An 18397-nucleotide genomic window follows, 5' to 3' on the forward strand; every position below is an offset into this window, starting at 1 on the left:
ATCTGCAGCTCATGTGCCTCGAACATGCAATTTTATTTTGATTAATATAGCTATTGATCTATCAAAATGGAGGCTAGTTTCAGGCCATTAAAGGAGAAACATTCTAGTTGTTTTCAGAAACTGTGGTAGGACTATCACACACCATCACTTTTAATAGAATGTTTATGTCGGTTCCATGTTTGTTACACGCATGCGCCCAGGGAGATACTCATAAGTATGGACAAATATTTTGCAAACGCACATTTAAAAAGTTATGAAAGTTTTGCTTTATGCCAGTTGATCTATTTTCCCATTCAAAAATAAGTTTTGGTCTCTAATTCCTGGAGAACATTGGCTAATGAGCAGCAGTCTTGCAAGATTCAGACCTGGTACATTTTCTTTTCTTCAATGGTCAGTGCTGTTAACAACACAGCTCCAACTGCATAAAAAATTAAACTGGGCAATTTTGCAATCGTATGAAAATTGCTGGATTCCAACGCCTCCTATAACTTCTTTCACAGTCTTTATTTTAACTTGGATGCCAAATAAAGATTTTTTTTTTCTGCAAATGCTATTGTGGTGGTATTGTGTTTAGGCGAAAAATTCATCCATAGGTATAACTATGGTATTTATACATTGTAAGTTGCATAACTTGTTTCATGGCTACCAGCAATACTGACTAACCTCCATAAGGTCTGCATTCTGGTTTGCCGTTGCACTATGTTACCTAAACTGTTACCTCCATCTTCAATGACACCTGCCAGCAAAAGCAGCTTGAAGTCCCTTGTGGATTTGTTTTTGTTGTTCTTAATAGCCATCAGAGGGGGTATGAAGGGCAATCTCCTTCCATCAGTGACGTGCAATGGCCCCTGCTCACTTATTCCATGGCCTGACCAAGCAATAGACAGAATTATCAGTGTTGTCTGTTTTGAGGGCAGGAGCTTCAGTGGTCGTGGACCTGAAGATGACAGCCAGTGCCTTAAAATGGGCACTGCCTTTGAACGACAGTCAATGCCAGACTTTTTTTCTTTTTTTTGCCAATGCCAGACTTAAAAGAAGTTGTGTGACTGGCTAACATTAAGTGACGCAATAGCCCAACTTGACTGACGGACTTTACCTTGGCCCACCTGGGAATTTCAGAAGTGCAGGCCCACGGGGAAATGGCCAGATTACTCTGCAACTCTGTTTCGGTTACGAACATGCCAAAAGGAACAATAGACACAGGTGAGTTGTGGACATCAAAGTCTAACCTGGGTACTTCTGTGCAAAGGCCACTGGAAGATAAACATGTTAACTCCTTTCTTTCCACCCCAGATAGAGCAGAATCAATGTAGAACAAACATTGACAAATCCAGTAGGTTTTGCTTGTATATATGACTTGGTTAGAGACATGCAACATCAACACATATTTGGGGTAAATCATGTATACAGGCACCCATACCGATAGAGTAACACAGCAAGGGACAAACATACCTACACACAGACCACCAGACTTGCATGCAAATAGGTCACCAGAAATTTCAACACTAGGCACATACAATACAACAACACACGGACAGTCCAACAGAGGGACAAACAGACAGCTAGATGGGAGGATAGATGCTTCATTGATGCGGGAAATTGTCATGCCAACTAGGCTAACAAGTGTTGCAATTAGGGTTTCTATACCACTATTTGCACACAAAACATCATGTATCCAGTGTCCGGCTTTCGTTTTTAAAATTATTTTAATGTAATCAAATTTTATGAAAACCTGGGATAAATGAAGCAAAGAAAGAGAATACAGGTACCAACATGCATAGATACAAACCCACCAGCCATGGCAAACAGTGCATGTGGAGAGATCTAACTCCTGCAGCTGCACACTGCAGTCGAATATATTAATCATGGCGTACAACCTTGAAAATGAACTTCCCAAACATACATCTGCAATTCATGATGTTGACAATGTTCCTGAATTGTGTTTTCCCTCTTTTAACTAGGGTTTCCTACAAGCATTGTGTAGCAAATTTTCTACATACAATATGCATATTATATTCTTATTTAGGACTTCTTACCTTTGATCTTATTGTTGTTACTTTTCTCTGGAGCTTAAAAGTCTTATGCAATCAATTTTCCTAATTAGCCATGATGACATGGTAGGTCAGTCAGTGCACAAACATGGATACTCAAACGTATGTATGATATTAGAGCTAATGTCTGCTTTCACATCGTGGAATTTCTTTGCTACGAGTGTCTTGATGAAAACAATTGATGTCATTAGCACAGAGCACAGGGTGAACCTAATTCCTGATGCAAGATGCTTGCATACCTCTCTGACCAAACGAGCGGCAAATCTGGCGGTTCCACTTGTCTAGCCATGTCCCATTATTGTTACACCTCCTAATGGGTTTAACTGGAATAAATGTGACAAGTAGTATTCAGAATGACAAACCTCACCTCTGGAGATGACATTGTGGGATATCTGAAAATCTACAGTGCATTTGAACATTTATAAAAAATGATATAGCTTGTTATCAGAGAACATTACATGCAAACATATCAACCAAATGGGTTAGTGGTAGTATAGGGCACATAGTCATTGCAGATGGGAGCAGTGACAGGTGGGAGCTATGATCAAGAAAGAGGAGGGCAGTAATGACATGTAGGACCTCGATCTGAAGTTTGGGATTGAACTGTGATCAGACAAAAGTAAGTCTCTCTACAGCACTAAGATTACCCTCCCCGGAGCGATTTATGTGCTATATTAAATTAAATTAGCATAACATAACATATCAGTGACGATGGTGCTGGAACAATTTTCAGAGTGGGAGTGCTGCCATCAATGTTACATTACTGAAGTCATAGAGATGGTGAAAAATCCAAGCGTTACTCAATAACAAGTGAATCAAATGAGCAAGGCCCATTCAGCAGGTCGGTGCTAGGGGAACAGTAGGGGTCCAGTGGTGCATTTTGGAGCGCACTGTCCCAAGTATATGACTAAATCATGGCATGGTGGGGTTCTGCTATTTACAAAGGACACATTTTCATTGAAATTACCTCTTGGAATGGCCACAAAATTTGCATCACACATGCAGTTGTACTGCTAAACAGAGGGAGTGCACAATTAACATGTGGAAATAGGTTTCAGGGCATACTTATTACTTGGGTAAAATGTCAAGGTTTGCTTTGATCCTATTGAATTCTTTGTTTTCACTACACTTCACAATTACAAAAAATGCCTAATTTGTACTTTCCTTGCTCTTGATTTATTTTGAGATGGGTACAGTTCATTTACAGCTTTTTAAATGTTGTGCAGTATAAAATGGCTGCCATCCTACATACTTTTCTTTCACGTTCCCTGTACCCCACCATAATTGTCAATTGGTTCACATTAGAAATTTAGCAGTTAGAGAAAGGAAAAGTAAAGAACAATCTCAATGATAAAAGAATAAACAGAAATGTGTCAAGAGATATTGTCTGACATTTAACCACAGCAAATGCAACAAGATCAAAACAAACTGTAAAGGCCCCTCTCTTCCTTGTTACCCACCTGGCTTGCTGCAAGGGTATTTAGGGTACTGCATCACCTACCTCCCACTTAACTACTTCCTGTGTCCCTTGATAATAATTGGCTGAGAGGAGAGGGATCAAGAGAAGGGCCAGTGATCTGTAGAGGAGACTGATCTGGCAGGGGGTGCAGTGATAAGGATGTAGGGGATGAGATGGTGAATGGGATTGGTGCCTTTACTTTTCTCACCAATAGCCTACTTCTGTAGATGGCTTGAATTACCTGGTGAGTTGATCATGATGGTCTTCCCAAGAACCACTTCCTGCTGTCTGATCCACTTTATGTACGAGGAGCACTTGCTGAGGTCCACTAATCGCAGCACGTCACATCGGCCCTGGAATGGAAGTGGCACAGACAAAAGGTTAGAAGCCCTAGAATTGAGCCTTGCAGTCTTTGCTTATACCCCTTCAGTGTATTTCATTCACTCCAATTGACCTCCCTACAAGTCTATCAAGCAGCACTTAAGAACTCTGGGTGAGCAGAATACTAAGCGTCAGGGAGATGCTGCGACAGCAAATACAGTTTTGACACTAGGACTATGTCCAAAGTTGACACAGAAGAGGGTATCCTAGAGGCTACTATCTCTGACCACTTAGTCCTTAGCTTTAGATGGCATTAATATAAACATGGGTAATCAAAGGTACTGAGCAAGCAAAGGTAAAGCTTAAGATCACATTGGATATATGCACAGCGTACAGACTCTTTTTATCTGCTATCAAAATTCTCTGCTACTATAAATTATTGGAATGAAATGTATGTACTTAACCATTCACCTTAACTGATAAGAAAAACAACTCACTGATGATAAGTAGGTTCAATGTCACGACAGAGACTATCTTTACAGAGCAATACCATAACAGTGAAACCACTAAAGATAAAGGGTGTAATAAAAAAAAGAAAATGTTATTTACCATGTAAGCATCTGTTCATAGTGTGTCGTTCTGTAGATGTACAAGCCCTGCATACTCCCTCCATGTAGTGTTGGGCTGAGACACTTGCAAGTTGTTTTTCTTCGAATCAGTCATTTGATTCACGTGATGTGTTGTGATTCCTTCCTTAGTAGACCATAGGCACAGGCACTGACTCCATGTTCGATTGTTTTTCACACAGCGGGCGGGTGAGAATGTGTATGGAGTGTGGAGTGAGCGTCGCATAGTGCACTATGTGTATTGTGTAGGGTCAACAACTTAGTAAGAGATCTATAATAAACACAAGCTTCAGGGTAGGATGCATCTGAATCTACAGCAGTACATGCTACAAACAGATGCCTAGAGGGTAAGTAACATTTTCTGTTCAAAGAGTGTGTGCCTGTCGATACACAAGCTCTGCATAGACTGTAAAGCAGTAACCGCCTTAAGCCGTGGCTAAAGAATGGCTAATGCAAGCTCATTAAGACAACCTGGCCTACTGTAGCCTGTGTCGTGCCTGGACGTCCACACAATAGTGGTTGGTAAACATTTGTGGTGTTGACCAGGTGGCCGCCTTACAGATGTCAGCAAGCAGGATGTTGTCTGAGAAACTCATGGTTGCTCCTTTCTTAGGGCTGGAGTGTGACCTGGGTGGAACAGGTAGGATTTGCTTAGCTTTATGGTAGCAAGTTGGGATGCACTTGAGTATCCACCTTGTTATTGCAGCCTCAGAGATGGGTTGGCCTTTGCAAAGGCCACAAAGAGCCAGTCAGACTCACGAAAAGGCTTGGGGTCCTGTCAATGTAATACAACAGATCTCTCTTAGCATCTATCTTGTGCAGAGCGCTTTCCACTACTAAGTCTGGCTGTAGAAAAAAGATTGGGAGTTCTATAGATCGAGTAAGGTTGAAGTGGGATACCACCTTAGTGAGATAATTTCGACTGGTTCTGAGAACAATCCTACCTTTGTGAATCTGATTGAAAAGTTCTTCTAAGGTGAGCGCTAGTAGTTCACTAATGCGTCTGAGGGAAGTAATGACCAAAGGAAGGCCACCTTCCAGGAAAGAAACTGAAAGGACCATGAGTGTAAAGGTGATCTCATGAGCCTTCTGAGGAATACGTTATGGTTCCACACAGGTATATGCAAGCAAACGTGGTACAAAGTAATAGATAGGAGAATTACTTTTGCATAGAGCACACTTAGTTACTCTATTTCCAGTCTATTAATCTAGACGGATTTTATCAAAATATTTAAACATTTCTGCATCAATAATGACATCGGATCAAGAAGGGAGCAACAACTCAAAAAACACAAGTGTACACATGAATTATACATATACAAATTATTAACGTACAAAAAACCACAAACACCTTCTACAAACAAGTTAACCCCTAGAAAAGAACAAATAATTTGTACTCGTGTCCTCCAAATAATTTTAGGACGGACCACTGGGAGGTAATCCTGAAAATGCGCTGCGACTTAATCAGTTACTGTCGAGCCTTCCCAACGCACTTGACAGTAAGTTTCCAAACAATATTTAATTTCTGTGACTCCTTACCCCTAAAATCAAACAGGAAACAGAACAAATGGTATGTGTTCTTACATTCAACCCAAAGGCCAACAAGGTAAAGCAGATAATTCTAAGAAACCTCAAATTGGTGGAACATTTGAATATTCATAAACCACTATTTGCGTTCCGGAGAGGAAAGAATTTGCGTAATCATTTGGTGAAAGCTACCCGCCTGTCCGTAGTACCTACTGACCTGAGAGGTATGATGGGCCTGCCGGCACTCATTGGACATTTCCGTTGCAATCGGTGCGGGGTATGCACGCAAACAAAAAATTCTAAATGTGTGGAAATAAACAAAATGGTACACTCACAGTTAAGTTTTTCTAATTGTAACACCAAAAACGTAGTGTATGCTGTGACATGCCCATGTGGGAAAACATACATCGGGCAGACGACTCAGGCCATTAAGAGGAGGATTATACAACATAAATCCCGCATACGATGTGGAACCATAGGGGCTCCTATGGTACAACACTTCATCGAAATGAATCATAATGAAGACGAACTGTACTGGACAGGATTACTGGTGGTGAAAGCACCCAACAAAATAGCATTACAAAACAAGTTAAATTACCTTGAGGCACGTTTGATTGAACGCTACCATACATCCAGACAGGGTTTAAATGACCATGATGAGATCTGGGCCTTGATTTGAGCGCATTAGTTTTGTATTGCTGTGTATATCCTGAACTAAATATGTGGGGTAAGGGAGTTTGCAATGCGAGACCTTGACCTGAGTAAATTCTTGTTGACGTTTCTCTTTTACATACAATTGTTCTGTGTTTTTAATTGTTTGGTATCTTGCCTTGTGTGTATATAGATTGTTCGTTGATCAAGCATCTTGTCCGCGCGGTCTCCTGTGCCGCCCTTGGGAGCAGTTGGTGGTGGCAGTCTCTTTGGGTAATTGGACCCTAGGCAGTTGATGTATGGACTTTACCGGGCATCGTACTAGGTGCATCGCGTGTGGGCGATTGCATCAGGGCGAATTAGTGTGGTATAAACGTGAGCCGCTTGCATATTTTCACGTGGAGAGACAGACCGCCTTCCCCCTTCCTCGCATGATTCCGTTTATTTACAGAGGAATAGTTAGTTGATGTAGAGGGACTTAGGGGCATTTAATATTAGTTTTATTCCTATTCCCTTTTGAGATTTATTTTGAGATTTATTTCGATATTTACTTTTACTTTTATTTGTAATATTATTTTCTTCTTCATATTTATAATCACCTTCTTCCATTTATTTGGAATTCTTCCCTTAGAGTGGGTGGCAGTACATGTATGGGTGTTCTCCCCCTTTGTGGGTGTATGTTATTCGTGAGCGGTCCCTGCATAGCTAACGACTTGGTTTCCTAAGTTTGTCATCTGTACTTTGGAAGAATATGATAGTTCGTTGACAGTGTGAGTTTAGACCTACCTGTACAAAGATGGCCGACTCCTTTTTTACTTGTGTAGTCCCCTTTTTATGTCTCCACTTATTGCGGAGCGCTGGAGGTATAGAAACAGGTGGTCCTTGTCAGCCGTTACATGCTGACCGGCGCCGTTTGCGAGTTTTGTGCATTGGTGCAGGATCCGGACTATCTAGTCGGATTTCTTTCATAGTAAGTACTGTTAGATTAGACGATAAGGACATGTACGTGTGGGTACTTTTTGACGCTCTATAGATCTAAGGGGTCCGCTCTTGCCTCTTCTAGGTTGCGGACCAGATCATTATACCCTACGGAGATTTTTCAACCCGTCGCTTGCCAAAGAGGGAAACCGTGGGCGAGGAAGGCTAGGCCCCGAGTAACTTTAACTATTTATGCATTTCCCTGACGCTTGCTCATAGCGCATATTTTGAGAATCGAGCTTCTTTCACTTTTTTTATTTACTTTGTTAGGCCCGTCATCTCACGGGTCTCTGGGGACCCGGATGACCCCAACATAGGAGCTTCCGGTTATCTACCGCCCCTTGTGAGTGCCAGCATCTTAGGTCCAGGGAGAGATATGTAGTAGAACACAGCATGCGGGCACTTTGGCAGTATAATATTCTCCACCACACTAGTAGGTGTTCGTTTTTGGGCTACAGAGTGTTAGATTTTGTCTCTTTTTTAGATTTATGTTTTACACACTACGATTGCCGGTGGGTCTTGCACTTTGGGTGCGCGCTGAATAGAGGGGTGAGAGACAGGTAATTCATGGGAGAATGATTGATTTTTTGCCCTCTCTTGGACTGTGTATATAGTTGTTTAATTCTTGGAGTTCTTGTGTACCTAATGGGGGCTGTCACCCACCACCCTCCCTGGGCACCATGGAGTACTACAACGATTTTGCTAGTGATTAAAGTTTATGTGGAGGCAAGAGTACTGTTTTTGATAGTTATATGTGTATATATTTTTCTTTTGTAGTGTGGATATAGTCCATGCTTTAACCCTGTCCTGAGGAGGCCGAGGAAAGCGTATGGCCGAAACGCAATTGCGTATACCTTTTTTGAGGAGGAGTCACAGAAATTAAATATTGTTTGGAAACTTACTGTCAAGTGCGTTGGGAAGGCTCGACAGTAACTGATTAAGTCGCAGCGCATTTTCAGGATTACCTCCCAGTGGTCCGTCCTAAAATTATTTGGAGGACACGAGTACAAATTATTTGTTCTTTTCTAGGGGTTAACTTGTTTGTAGAAGGTGTTTGGTTTTTTTTGTACGTTAATAATTTGTATATGTATAATTCATGTGTACACTTGTGTTTTTTGAGTTGTTGCTCCCTTCTTGATCCGATGTCATTATTGATGCAGAAATGTTTAAATATTTTGATAAAATCCGTCTAGATTAATAAACTAGAAATAGAGTAACTAAGTGTGCTCTATGCAAAAGTAGTTCTCCTATCTATTCCTTTGTACCACGTTTGCTTCCATATAATTGTTCCATACCCAGGTATATAAAGGGTCAATTGGGTATAACCCTGTTGTTTGCCAGATGGTTCCACACAGGGGCATGAGGTATTCTGGGAGGCATGACCCTCTTAAAACCTTCATGAAATTCAATTTTAGAAGATAAAAAGTTGCCTATCCCAGTGGCCTGTTGTTGGGATACGAGTTGTCAAATGAAGGCAAAAGCTTAGTGCCACACTTAAAGAAGTGTGTGCTTTTACAACCACAAACCTCAATGTAAAGGCTACAATAACTTCTAGGGTTTCTAAATTTTGGTAGAACATATATACCAGATTATGCACAACGGGTAAAACCATTTTATAAACTGATCTGTCCAGACTTCAAGTACACTTTAGACACCAGAACACACACAAATGTTGCATGTAGTACAAGCTGATATCCTAGCTGCAAAACATTTACACACACCTGTAAACACAACCAACTTGGTAATCCGCATAATCGCCGGGACCACAGGATACACACATGCCACATTCAATGAGGGTGACACTGTACCAACTGCATTTAAAGCACACTTATATTCCAAAGCTGAAATGCGTTTTGCACCTACAGAAAAAATACTGACTGCTGTTCAGACAGCTGTGGTGAAGGAAAGATCGCTGGCTTAGGGAAAACACATAATTATCGTGCTCTGTATACCAGTCTTAGAGGCTGTAACAAAGGCTAGTGTTCCCATCACGAAAGCATTACATCCAACATTGATACAGTGGGCCAATTCACTAACAGTAAAAGATGTAGATTACAGATTTAACTCTACACTACAAACACAAGCTTATCTACAATACGAACAATACCATCTGTCCAGTGCAATAATGCCTCTAGATCAGTACAACTATATAGCTTATACTGATGGTTCAGCCCAGACTGCCGTGGGAAGAAAACATCAATACGCTGCCGCTTGGACAGCAGTGAAGGGTAAAATGATAGAAGGAGAATTCCAGTCTGTAAAAAAGTATACACAATCAAGTTGATTGCACTGCACAACTGGCTAAACTTAAAGCTATAATTCTGACACTAACAAATACGAATCCAGAGTTCCCCACACTTATAGGGTGTGAAACATATTACTGTGTCCACTCTGATGACGAGTTTTCACACTATTGGAGCCAAAATGGATTCAGAGACTCAAAAGGTTATACTATGAAGCATAAAATGCTTTCTAGAGAGGTGGCAAATCTCACAGCAAATTTGTCACGGGCTCATGTGATTCACACACTGAGCCACCAATGTGTTGGAATACACGTTGCAGGGAATTCAATTGCTGATGAGCTGCAAAGGAAGTAGTGCAAACAGCTGTTGTCGCTGCGGTGACTCATTCCAATGCGAGAATAGATGGAGACATAAAGGCAGCCATCACAGCTTCATGCAGTTGCACTCCATTACCCAAGTCACATTCAGCAAAATACTCCCCCCAACTGAGTGCCCAGAATATTCCATTTGCTTATCTTCCAGGAGTGGGAGATTGAGTAATACTGAATTTGGACCGCAAGCCAGAATTAATCTTAGCAGCACATGGGGGGTTGGCTTCTGCACACGCAGGGGTGCCAGCTACAGGTTCACTGCTACAGCAATGATACTGGTAGGCAGGTCTATATAAACAGACTAAACAATATGTCCTTAAATGTGACATCTGTAAGCAAATTAAAGTTTCCACCATAGCATGTACACCAGACACCTCTCTTAATTTCCAACAAGTCTCTCGACTGCATTTATTTGTACCACTGCGAGCTGCTATCCAGTGATGGTTGTTTCAAATACATACTACTAGAAGTGGATTTCTGCTCTCGATTAGTGTGGGTGTAGCCACAACGATTGGCTAACGCTCAAACTGTTATTCAAGATTTGGAAGCCTTCGTCGAGACATATGCAGTAGCTGCATTCCATTCAGACTGTGGACCCACATATGCCTCTAAGTCTTACCGACATACCATTGAAATATTGGGTGTAGCGAAGTATTCCTTTCCATATCATTCAGAGGGAAATTCTGTTGTGGAGAGGAAAAACTAGGGCCTTAAAAGACACGTTACTTCCCTACGGTAATGCCTTATCTGGTAGAGACATGATCTAGCCACAGATTTCTTACCTTACAATTTCCCAGGTGTCAGGCTGGATCCGGAAGATGTTTGCTCGAGCAATACCCTTGCGTGCCAGTAGGTGGCGTTGGTCAGCTACGCGTGACGCTTTACATGCTGGAATTAACGTTAATGTCACCTATATAGGCACCACCTTGGCACGTTGATGTTAGTAACTTTTGACGACTTTCCAGGCCAGGAGCGCGGAGTTATGAAGTGCACTGACAGTGGTGTTTTTAGAACAACTAGGGCCCTGACCTAGAAACCTGTCCACAGTGCAGGGAGGATGGGTGGCTCAGTAAGGAATCTGCAGCTAGAGCATGTCTCTACCAGTTAAGACGTTACCGAAGGTAACTAACTTGTCCATATGATAGAGATATCTAGCCGCAGATTACTAGCCTCAGAATAGATACCCGAGCAATACCATCCCTGGAGGAGGGACTGCGGACAAGCTTAGACCAGGAAACTAAGCAGCCAAATGGGCCATGCCTGCGGACTTACCTGTCCAGGCAGTATTGCTTGGTGAATGTGACAACTGTCAAGGGCTGGAACACTACGTTGCAATGCTGTGGTCGCAGCCTTAGCTCTGGTGGAATGAGCTCTTAAGCCTACAGGAGTCTGTTTCTTGCCCACAGCACAGCAAATTGTGATGCAGAGGATGACCCATCGCGAGATAGTTCTCTTCTGCACCGCATGACCTTTCTGTGATCCAATGTCACGAAGAGTTGGTCGTCTACCCGGAACTCTTTAGTGCGATCATGGTAGAAAGACAACGCTTTTTTTGGGTCCAGACAGTGGAGTCGCTCCTCTTTAGAGGGGTTTAGAGGAGCATAGAAAGTGGACAAGGTGATGGCTTGCCCCATGTGGAATGGTGTTACTACATTTGGTAAGAAAGAGGCCCTAGTACGAAGCACTAACTTATCAGGGAAGATGGTCATGTAAGGAGGCTTGGACGACAGAGCCTACCATTCGCTCATCCTCCTGGCAGAAGTTATTGTCACCAAAAAGACTGTTTTGATGGTAAGCAGCCAGAGGGGGCAGTTGTGCAGAGGATCGAATTGAACACACATGAGGACGGTGAGAAACAAATTAAGGTCCCATTGAGGCATGATGAATGGGGAAGGTGGGAACATATGTCGAGCTCCGTAAGAAATCTATTTACAATAGGGATTTAAAGAGGGTTGGTCTGGAAGCCTCTAGAAGCCAGACAGGGCCGAAAGGCACCCTTTAAGAGTGCCCAGAGCAGAGCCCTGCTGGGCAAGGGTAAAAAAAAGAGGACTTGAGAGAGGGAAGAAGAAAGAGAGGATCACTAGACCTTTCTGTACAATATATCACACATTTTTGCCACTGGCAGGCATACATGGTCTTGGTAGAGGGACTTCTGGCTGCCAAAATAATATTGCAGACTTTGGGGGGGGGGGGGTTGAATGCTATTAACTGCCGCCACTCAATCTCTGCGCAAGAAGGCAGACAGTTGACAGGTTCGGGTGGAGGACCCCCCTGCAGCCACAACAGAAGATCCTCCTGAAGGGGCAGCCTGATTGGAGAATCAAGGCTAAGTTAGAGAAGCTCGGGATACCACACTCTCCGTGCCCAGTCAGGAGCCACAAGAATGACTTGGGCCCGGTCACTCCAGATCTTCTTGAGCTCTCTGTATAGGAGTGGTATTGTTAGTAAGGTGAACAAGAGGCCTTTGATCCACTCCAGGCGAAAAGCAGCGCCCAGCAAGAGCCGCCTTGGAAACTACAGCATGCAGAACTGCTGATATTGCGCATTCTCGGCGGAGGCAAACAGATCTCCCAACTTCTGAAACAGATCTTGCGCCACCTCCCTATGGAGACGTCATTTGTGGTCCACTAGGCAGACATTGATGGCTCAGTTCATCTGCCCTGGCGTTCAGGGAACCTGTCAGGTGTTGAACCCCACCCTGCCCCGTTTGCTGCAGTACCATATGGCGGTGTTGTTGTCTGTGAACACCTGAACCAGCTTTGCCTTGATGGAAGAAAGATAAGCTTTCAATGCAAAGCAAATTGCTCAGAGCTCCAGCAAGTTGATGTTGAGTTCGGATTCTGCCAGAGACCAGAGTCCTCTGATCTCCAACTCTCCCAGATGACCACCCCATCCCAGGAGGGATGCATCTGCACCTTCTGTATGATCTGGTTGGGGAAGGAAGAGGGGTCTGCTTCTGACCCAATCTCAGTTGGTCAGCCACCACTGCAAGTCCTGTGCAGTCCTCTCCGAGAGCTGGACCATGTTGGAGAGATTCCCCTGATGCTGCACCCTCTGGAATTTCCGGTCCCACTGCAGAGCCTGCATATGCTCTCTGGCATGTGTCACTAGCAGGATGCAGGAGGCAATGAGGCCAAGCAGCCTCAGAGTCACTCACACTGAAATCCAGGTTAGAGGCTGAAACATCGGTATCATAGACTAAATATCCTGGACTCGCCACTAGGGAGGATAGGCCCAAAACTGCACTGTGTCCAGAACAGCTCAGATGAAAGGGAGCGTATGAGAGGGAGTCAGGTGTGACCTTGGCACGTTGATAGTGAACCCCAGCGAAAGAAGGAGGTTTGCCAAAGTCTGGAGGTGGGAGAGGACAGTCTGAGGCAAGCTTGCTTTCAACAGCCAGTTGTCAAGGGGGGAAGACTGGCCCCCCTGATCTGCACAGATGAGCTGCGACCATGCCATCACCTTGGTGAACACCGAGGGGCGCTGGTAAGGCCAAGGGGGAGCACTGTGAACTGAAAGTGTTTGTTGCCTACCTTGAACCGCAGGTAACCCCGATGGCAGGAAGGACAGAAATGTGAAAATAGTGTCCTGCAAGTCCAAAGCTACCATTCAGTCTTTTCAAATTAAATTTCGAATTCAGGTAGTTTTTCTAGGCAAAGCTAGATATCCACTTCATAGGACAGACAGTCTTCAGTTCACAGAGAAAAAATACAGCCAACACGTATTTCGTCGAAGAGTGTAGTGCACAAATGACTTCTTCAGGGCTGCAAACCCAAGAGGAACATAATTACTCCATACATTCTATACGAAAACTCGGGTGGTTAAAATTTATCGAATACATTATATATATATATTTTTATTTCAATATCGGCACTTTTAGATACGTAAATACGAGCATATCAAATAATGCCATAGACTCAGGGTAGCAGTACTTTTGAGATATATTTTTTCTGGTAGGTTATAACATCATAGACAGGGTATGGATATTTAGTTAGCAGTAATCACCTGTTCTTCGTATACTGTAGATACAATAGATTTATAGTAACAATTCTCCAAGATGGCGCATTCGTGAATACAGGAGTAAGCGTGGATACTTTTAAATTGGTAACTTTATTGATAACCGGATACAGGACATATTGGAGATCTTTAGAGCAACTGATTATATTCGATTTTGATTCACGCAATGTTAATACTTATGTTTAGATACAGACTACAGCTGAGTATACTATTTGGTGGCATTTACTTATTACATTATTTTTTTTCTTTTTTTTTCATTTTAATAATAGCTTTTTGCCACTCCAAAATGGCACTCAAAGTATGATAGTACATAAGGGTGTTCCAAGATGGCGCCTGTGCAGAACGCCGAATATGTGAGTTTTTGGGATGCGGCTCCACACACAAACTGTGAGGTATTTTGCGTTACGTTATCGTAGATAATACGCTAGAATAGAGATATATATTTATCTTATGGTTATCTCCCTCTTCAAATGATCTCTACCCGTAGATCACCTACCCGTGACTTTACACACTGTTTACAGTCCCGGTGGCAGAACTGTTTACCGTTGAGACAGGTGAGAATCGAATTTATCTCACTTTTGGTGTTGACTCTAACATTCTCAGCGTGTATTTACAGCTGAGACTCTTCTTTTTGCCCGCAGATCACGTACCCGTAATATTTACACTACATATGGTCCTGGTCAGAATACTGATCATTGATAATATAGGTAAGATTGGGATGCTTCTTACCTTCAGTGCAGCTCTCAACGACTTATGTGAACGTAGATTATTGACTTATCTAACTTGTCAGAACGTTAAGCTATGATGAGATGTGATGATAATATGATAATTCGGTTAGAATAAGGATAGGATTCTAAGTGGTTCACACTAAATTTACCAATTCTATTTGTGATTTTATCTAGGTTAAGGATACAGAAATCACTTGATACAGTGGAACAATTTGATCGGGACGCAAATTGTTTTCTCAGGTACCATTATGAGGATTTTATATTGCTATAATTAGTATAGCAGTATTCTTGATACTTTATTTATCATATTATGATTTCAGACCGGGACATCTCGATTTAGCCATTTGAGTGCTTCCATCACATCATCTATCTACCACGATTAGAGCAGTACTTTGAATCACTGGTCTTTCGAAACTTAAAGTAAGAATTAAGAACTTCCCTTTTTCGAAATTATATTATAGGAGCGTATTTACAGTAGCTCCTTTTTTGACAATGTGCAGGTTTTGACGTCGTTGAGGGACTTGGAAACCATTCCTGTGTTACACTGAATTTCAAGGAATAGAGTATTGACATTGGATCAGCAAATATCATTATTCTTTTATAGGTAGAGTATATATATCTCCCTATAAATCTTTTGGGGTATCAGTTTTTAACAAGACTTTATGCATTAATATGATTGGTGAACATTTTGTCCTCTTGATCTATTGTAGTTAGTTAATATCTACACGATTTATTTATTGAAAACATGACAAGGGAACGGATACTAGAGAAACTGAATTAGTGAGGTGAATATGGTTCTTCGTTGTATGTCGAATCATTTGGATACTTCTACTAGGTCTAAAATGAAGCTTATGTTGAGTGTTCTTTTTAACCTTACAGGTACTACCTCTTGGTTGTGTCTAAGGGACTCTATTACCTGATATCCCATTTTGCGGTACTGATCATACATTGTTTTAATTAGGTGATTAGAAATTTCAGTTATTCTTTTGTTTCTTTCGCTCTTAGGCGTTCAGGTTTTCGGTGGCCTATTATGAAATACTAATTTCTATAATTCATCACTTCTTTTTATGGATTCTTTTATCATTTCAGTGGAGGTGTGCCTTGATAATTTTCACAGTTTACAATAACCTTGGACTTTACTTAACATTTGTCTTCAGCCTTGGATGATATGTTTCCATATAGAATGTATGGAGTAATTATGTTCCTCTTGGGTTTGCAGCCCTGAAGAAGTCATTAGTGCACTACGAAACACGTGTTGGCTATATTTTTTCTTTGTGAACTGAAGACTGTCTGTCCTATGAAGTGGATAGCTAGCTGTGCCTAGAAAAACGACCTGAATTCGAAATTTAATTTGAAAAGACTGAATAAATTCATGGATATTGAATCTGAAACTATTGGACTTTTTCAATAATTCAAGAACTGTTTATATAACATAAATTGTTGACACTACCTACAGTGTGCTCGGGTCGACTTTGAATGCTTTTTACTCTCCAGTGAAGGGTATATATAAGATTGAATTGGTAACCAATCTTTCCTCCCCTAAGAGCACCTCTTAGATTACAACTAATACGTGCACCCTTACCTGTGACAAGAGTAGAGCGCCCATCAGTATACCTGGTTACCAAGTGTGAAATTTTATTCTACCATTCAGTCTTCAGGCTCTAGGGCAGACAGAACCTGAGCCAGAGTGAGCATTTTGAACTTTTCCTTTTTAAGTAAGTAGTTGAGGGATCGCAGACCTAGAATAGGACAAAGGCTCTTGTCCTTTTTCGTGACGAGAAAGTAGCTGGAATGGCAACCACTGCCTATTTCTGGCGCCAGAGCCCTTTCTATAACTCTCTTTGCCAAGACAGTCCTGACTTCCTCCTGAAGCAAGTGATGGTGGTCCTCTGTCAGCTGGTCAAAAGTTGGAGGCATGGCGGGAGGAGGGAGTAGCCCTTTCAGACCATCTGAAGAACCCACCTGTCTGATGCAATGTTTTGCCAGTGGTGGAGGTGATGGCTGATCCTGCCACCAAATGGGCACCCATGATCTTGAAGGGCTGGACTAGGAAGGTATGGAGACTGCAGGGGGAGGAGTGGACTGACTCAACCTCTGGCAACCCAATTTATGGGGTCAAAAGGAGCCGCACCAATGGCCATGCAGAGATTGCTTAACTTGCGCAGTCTTGTGGCTGGAATATGGCTGGCGTGACTGAAAGCCTCTTACATGGCCTCTTGCAGGACCTCTGACCTCCTGGGCAGGACCTCTGACCTCCTGGCCAGGGTTCCGCTCTCTACCCAAGCAGCTCCGATGTAGCCTCGTCTGCAGTTGCCCCAGACACCTCTCTCCTGGTAGGTGTTCGAGGCCCTCCTCCACACGCAGGCTCCTGCCTGCGCCTCATCACTGGTGGTCCAGTGGGAGAGCCTTGCTCTTCTGATGCTCCACTTCTGTCGGTCTGCCTTTGGTGTGCTCGTTTTTTGTCTGTGGTGTCTTTTCTGTCTTTACTGGGTTTTTTCACTGTAACTAATTTCTGTGCTTGTCTTGTCTGTGATTCTCTGATTCTGTTCCTTCTGCCCTTCGTTGTTTTTTTGTACCTGCGCCCTAGTTTTCTCCTTCCTGGCTGTTTCTCGCTGCCCTTTTTCCCACCGCTGCCCCCCTGAGGCCCCACCCTGCCATTCTTGCGCCCACCTCCTAGCTGTGCATCCCTCCTCCCTGCCCTATTTAATGCCGAATCCTACACAGCCACGCAGCAGACACGCGCAGAGGTTGCGCTGCTGGCACGCCAAAGGCAACCCCGCCTGCGCCCGTCCGCGAACCGACCGCTGCCAGCGCCAGGAACCCTGCATCTCCCACCAGCCATCGCTGCAACTCAGCCACCCTACTCGCACTCGACCCCGGAAGGAGCAACAACTGCCAGCGGTCCACGCCAAGCACCACACATGGACAGTTCCCCTGCCGTCACTGCCGCCATACCGTCACCACTGCACGCACCCCACAGCCACCCCCCCACACCAAACGACAGCACCATTGAAGCCCTGAAATGCATCCTCCTCAATGTATGCTCCCTGCACAGACACGCCATTGAGATCTGGGACCTTCTCGATACCCTCTAACTGGACGTCACCTTTTTCACAGAAACCTGGACAAATGCCTCCCCCGCCCCCGACATAGCCCCCGCCATCCCTGATGGATACAAGATCCAGAGGAAGGACCGCCACAATTTGCCAGGGGGAGGACTCACCATCGCACACAAGAGCTCCCTCTGACTCTCCACCACCAGCGACTCTTTCTCCACCACCGAACACCTGCACTTCCAGATTCAGACCAGCCCTAGAACCACACTTCGTGGCACTCTTGCCACAGACCCCCCCGGACCTCGCGCTCCGTTCACCACCACCATCGCCGACCTCATCCCCCCCCACGCCATCGCCTTCATGGACCAC

At 43.4% G+C, this 18397-nt stretch overlaps 1 pseudogene across 1 annotated transcript in view; it reads right to left on the bottom strand.

Annotated features, from left to right (window-relative positions):
* The window catches only part of LOC146796156 (cyclic nucleotide-binding domain-containing protein 2-like), a 462048-nt pseudogene that overhangs the window by 196870 nt on the left and 246781 nt on the right, over positions 1–18397 (bottom strand). Inside the window, exon 8 of the transcript XR_014969544.1 lies at positions 3752–3863. The product of XR_014969544.1 is annotated as a cyclic nucleotide-binding domain-containing protein 2-like (transcript). The remainder of the gene's footprint in view (positions 1–3751; positions 3864–18397) is intronic.

This window comes from Triturus cristatus, chromosome 10 (genome assembly GCF_964204655.1).
Source record: "Triturus cristatus chromosome 10, aTriCri1.1, whole genome shotgun sequence".
NCBI classification, from domain to species: Eukaryota; Metazoa; Chordata; class Amphibia; order Caudata; family Salamandridae; genus Triturus; species Triturus cristatus.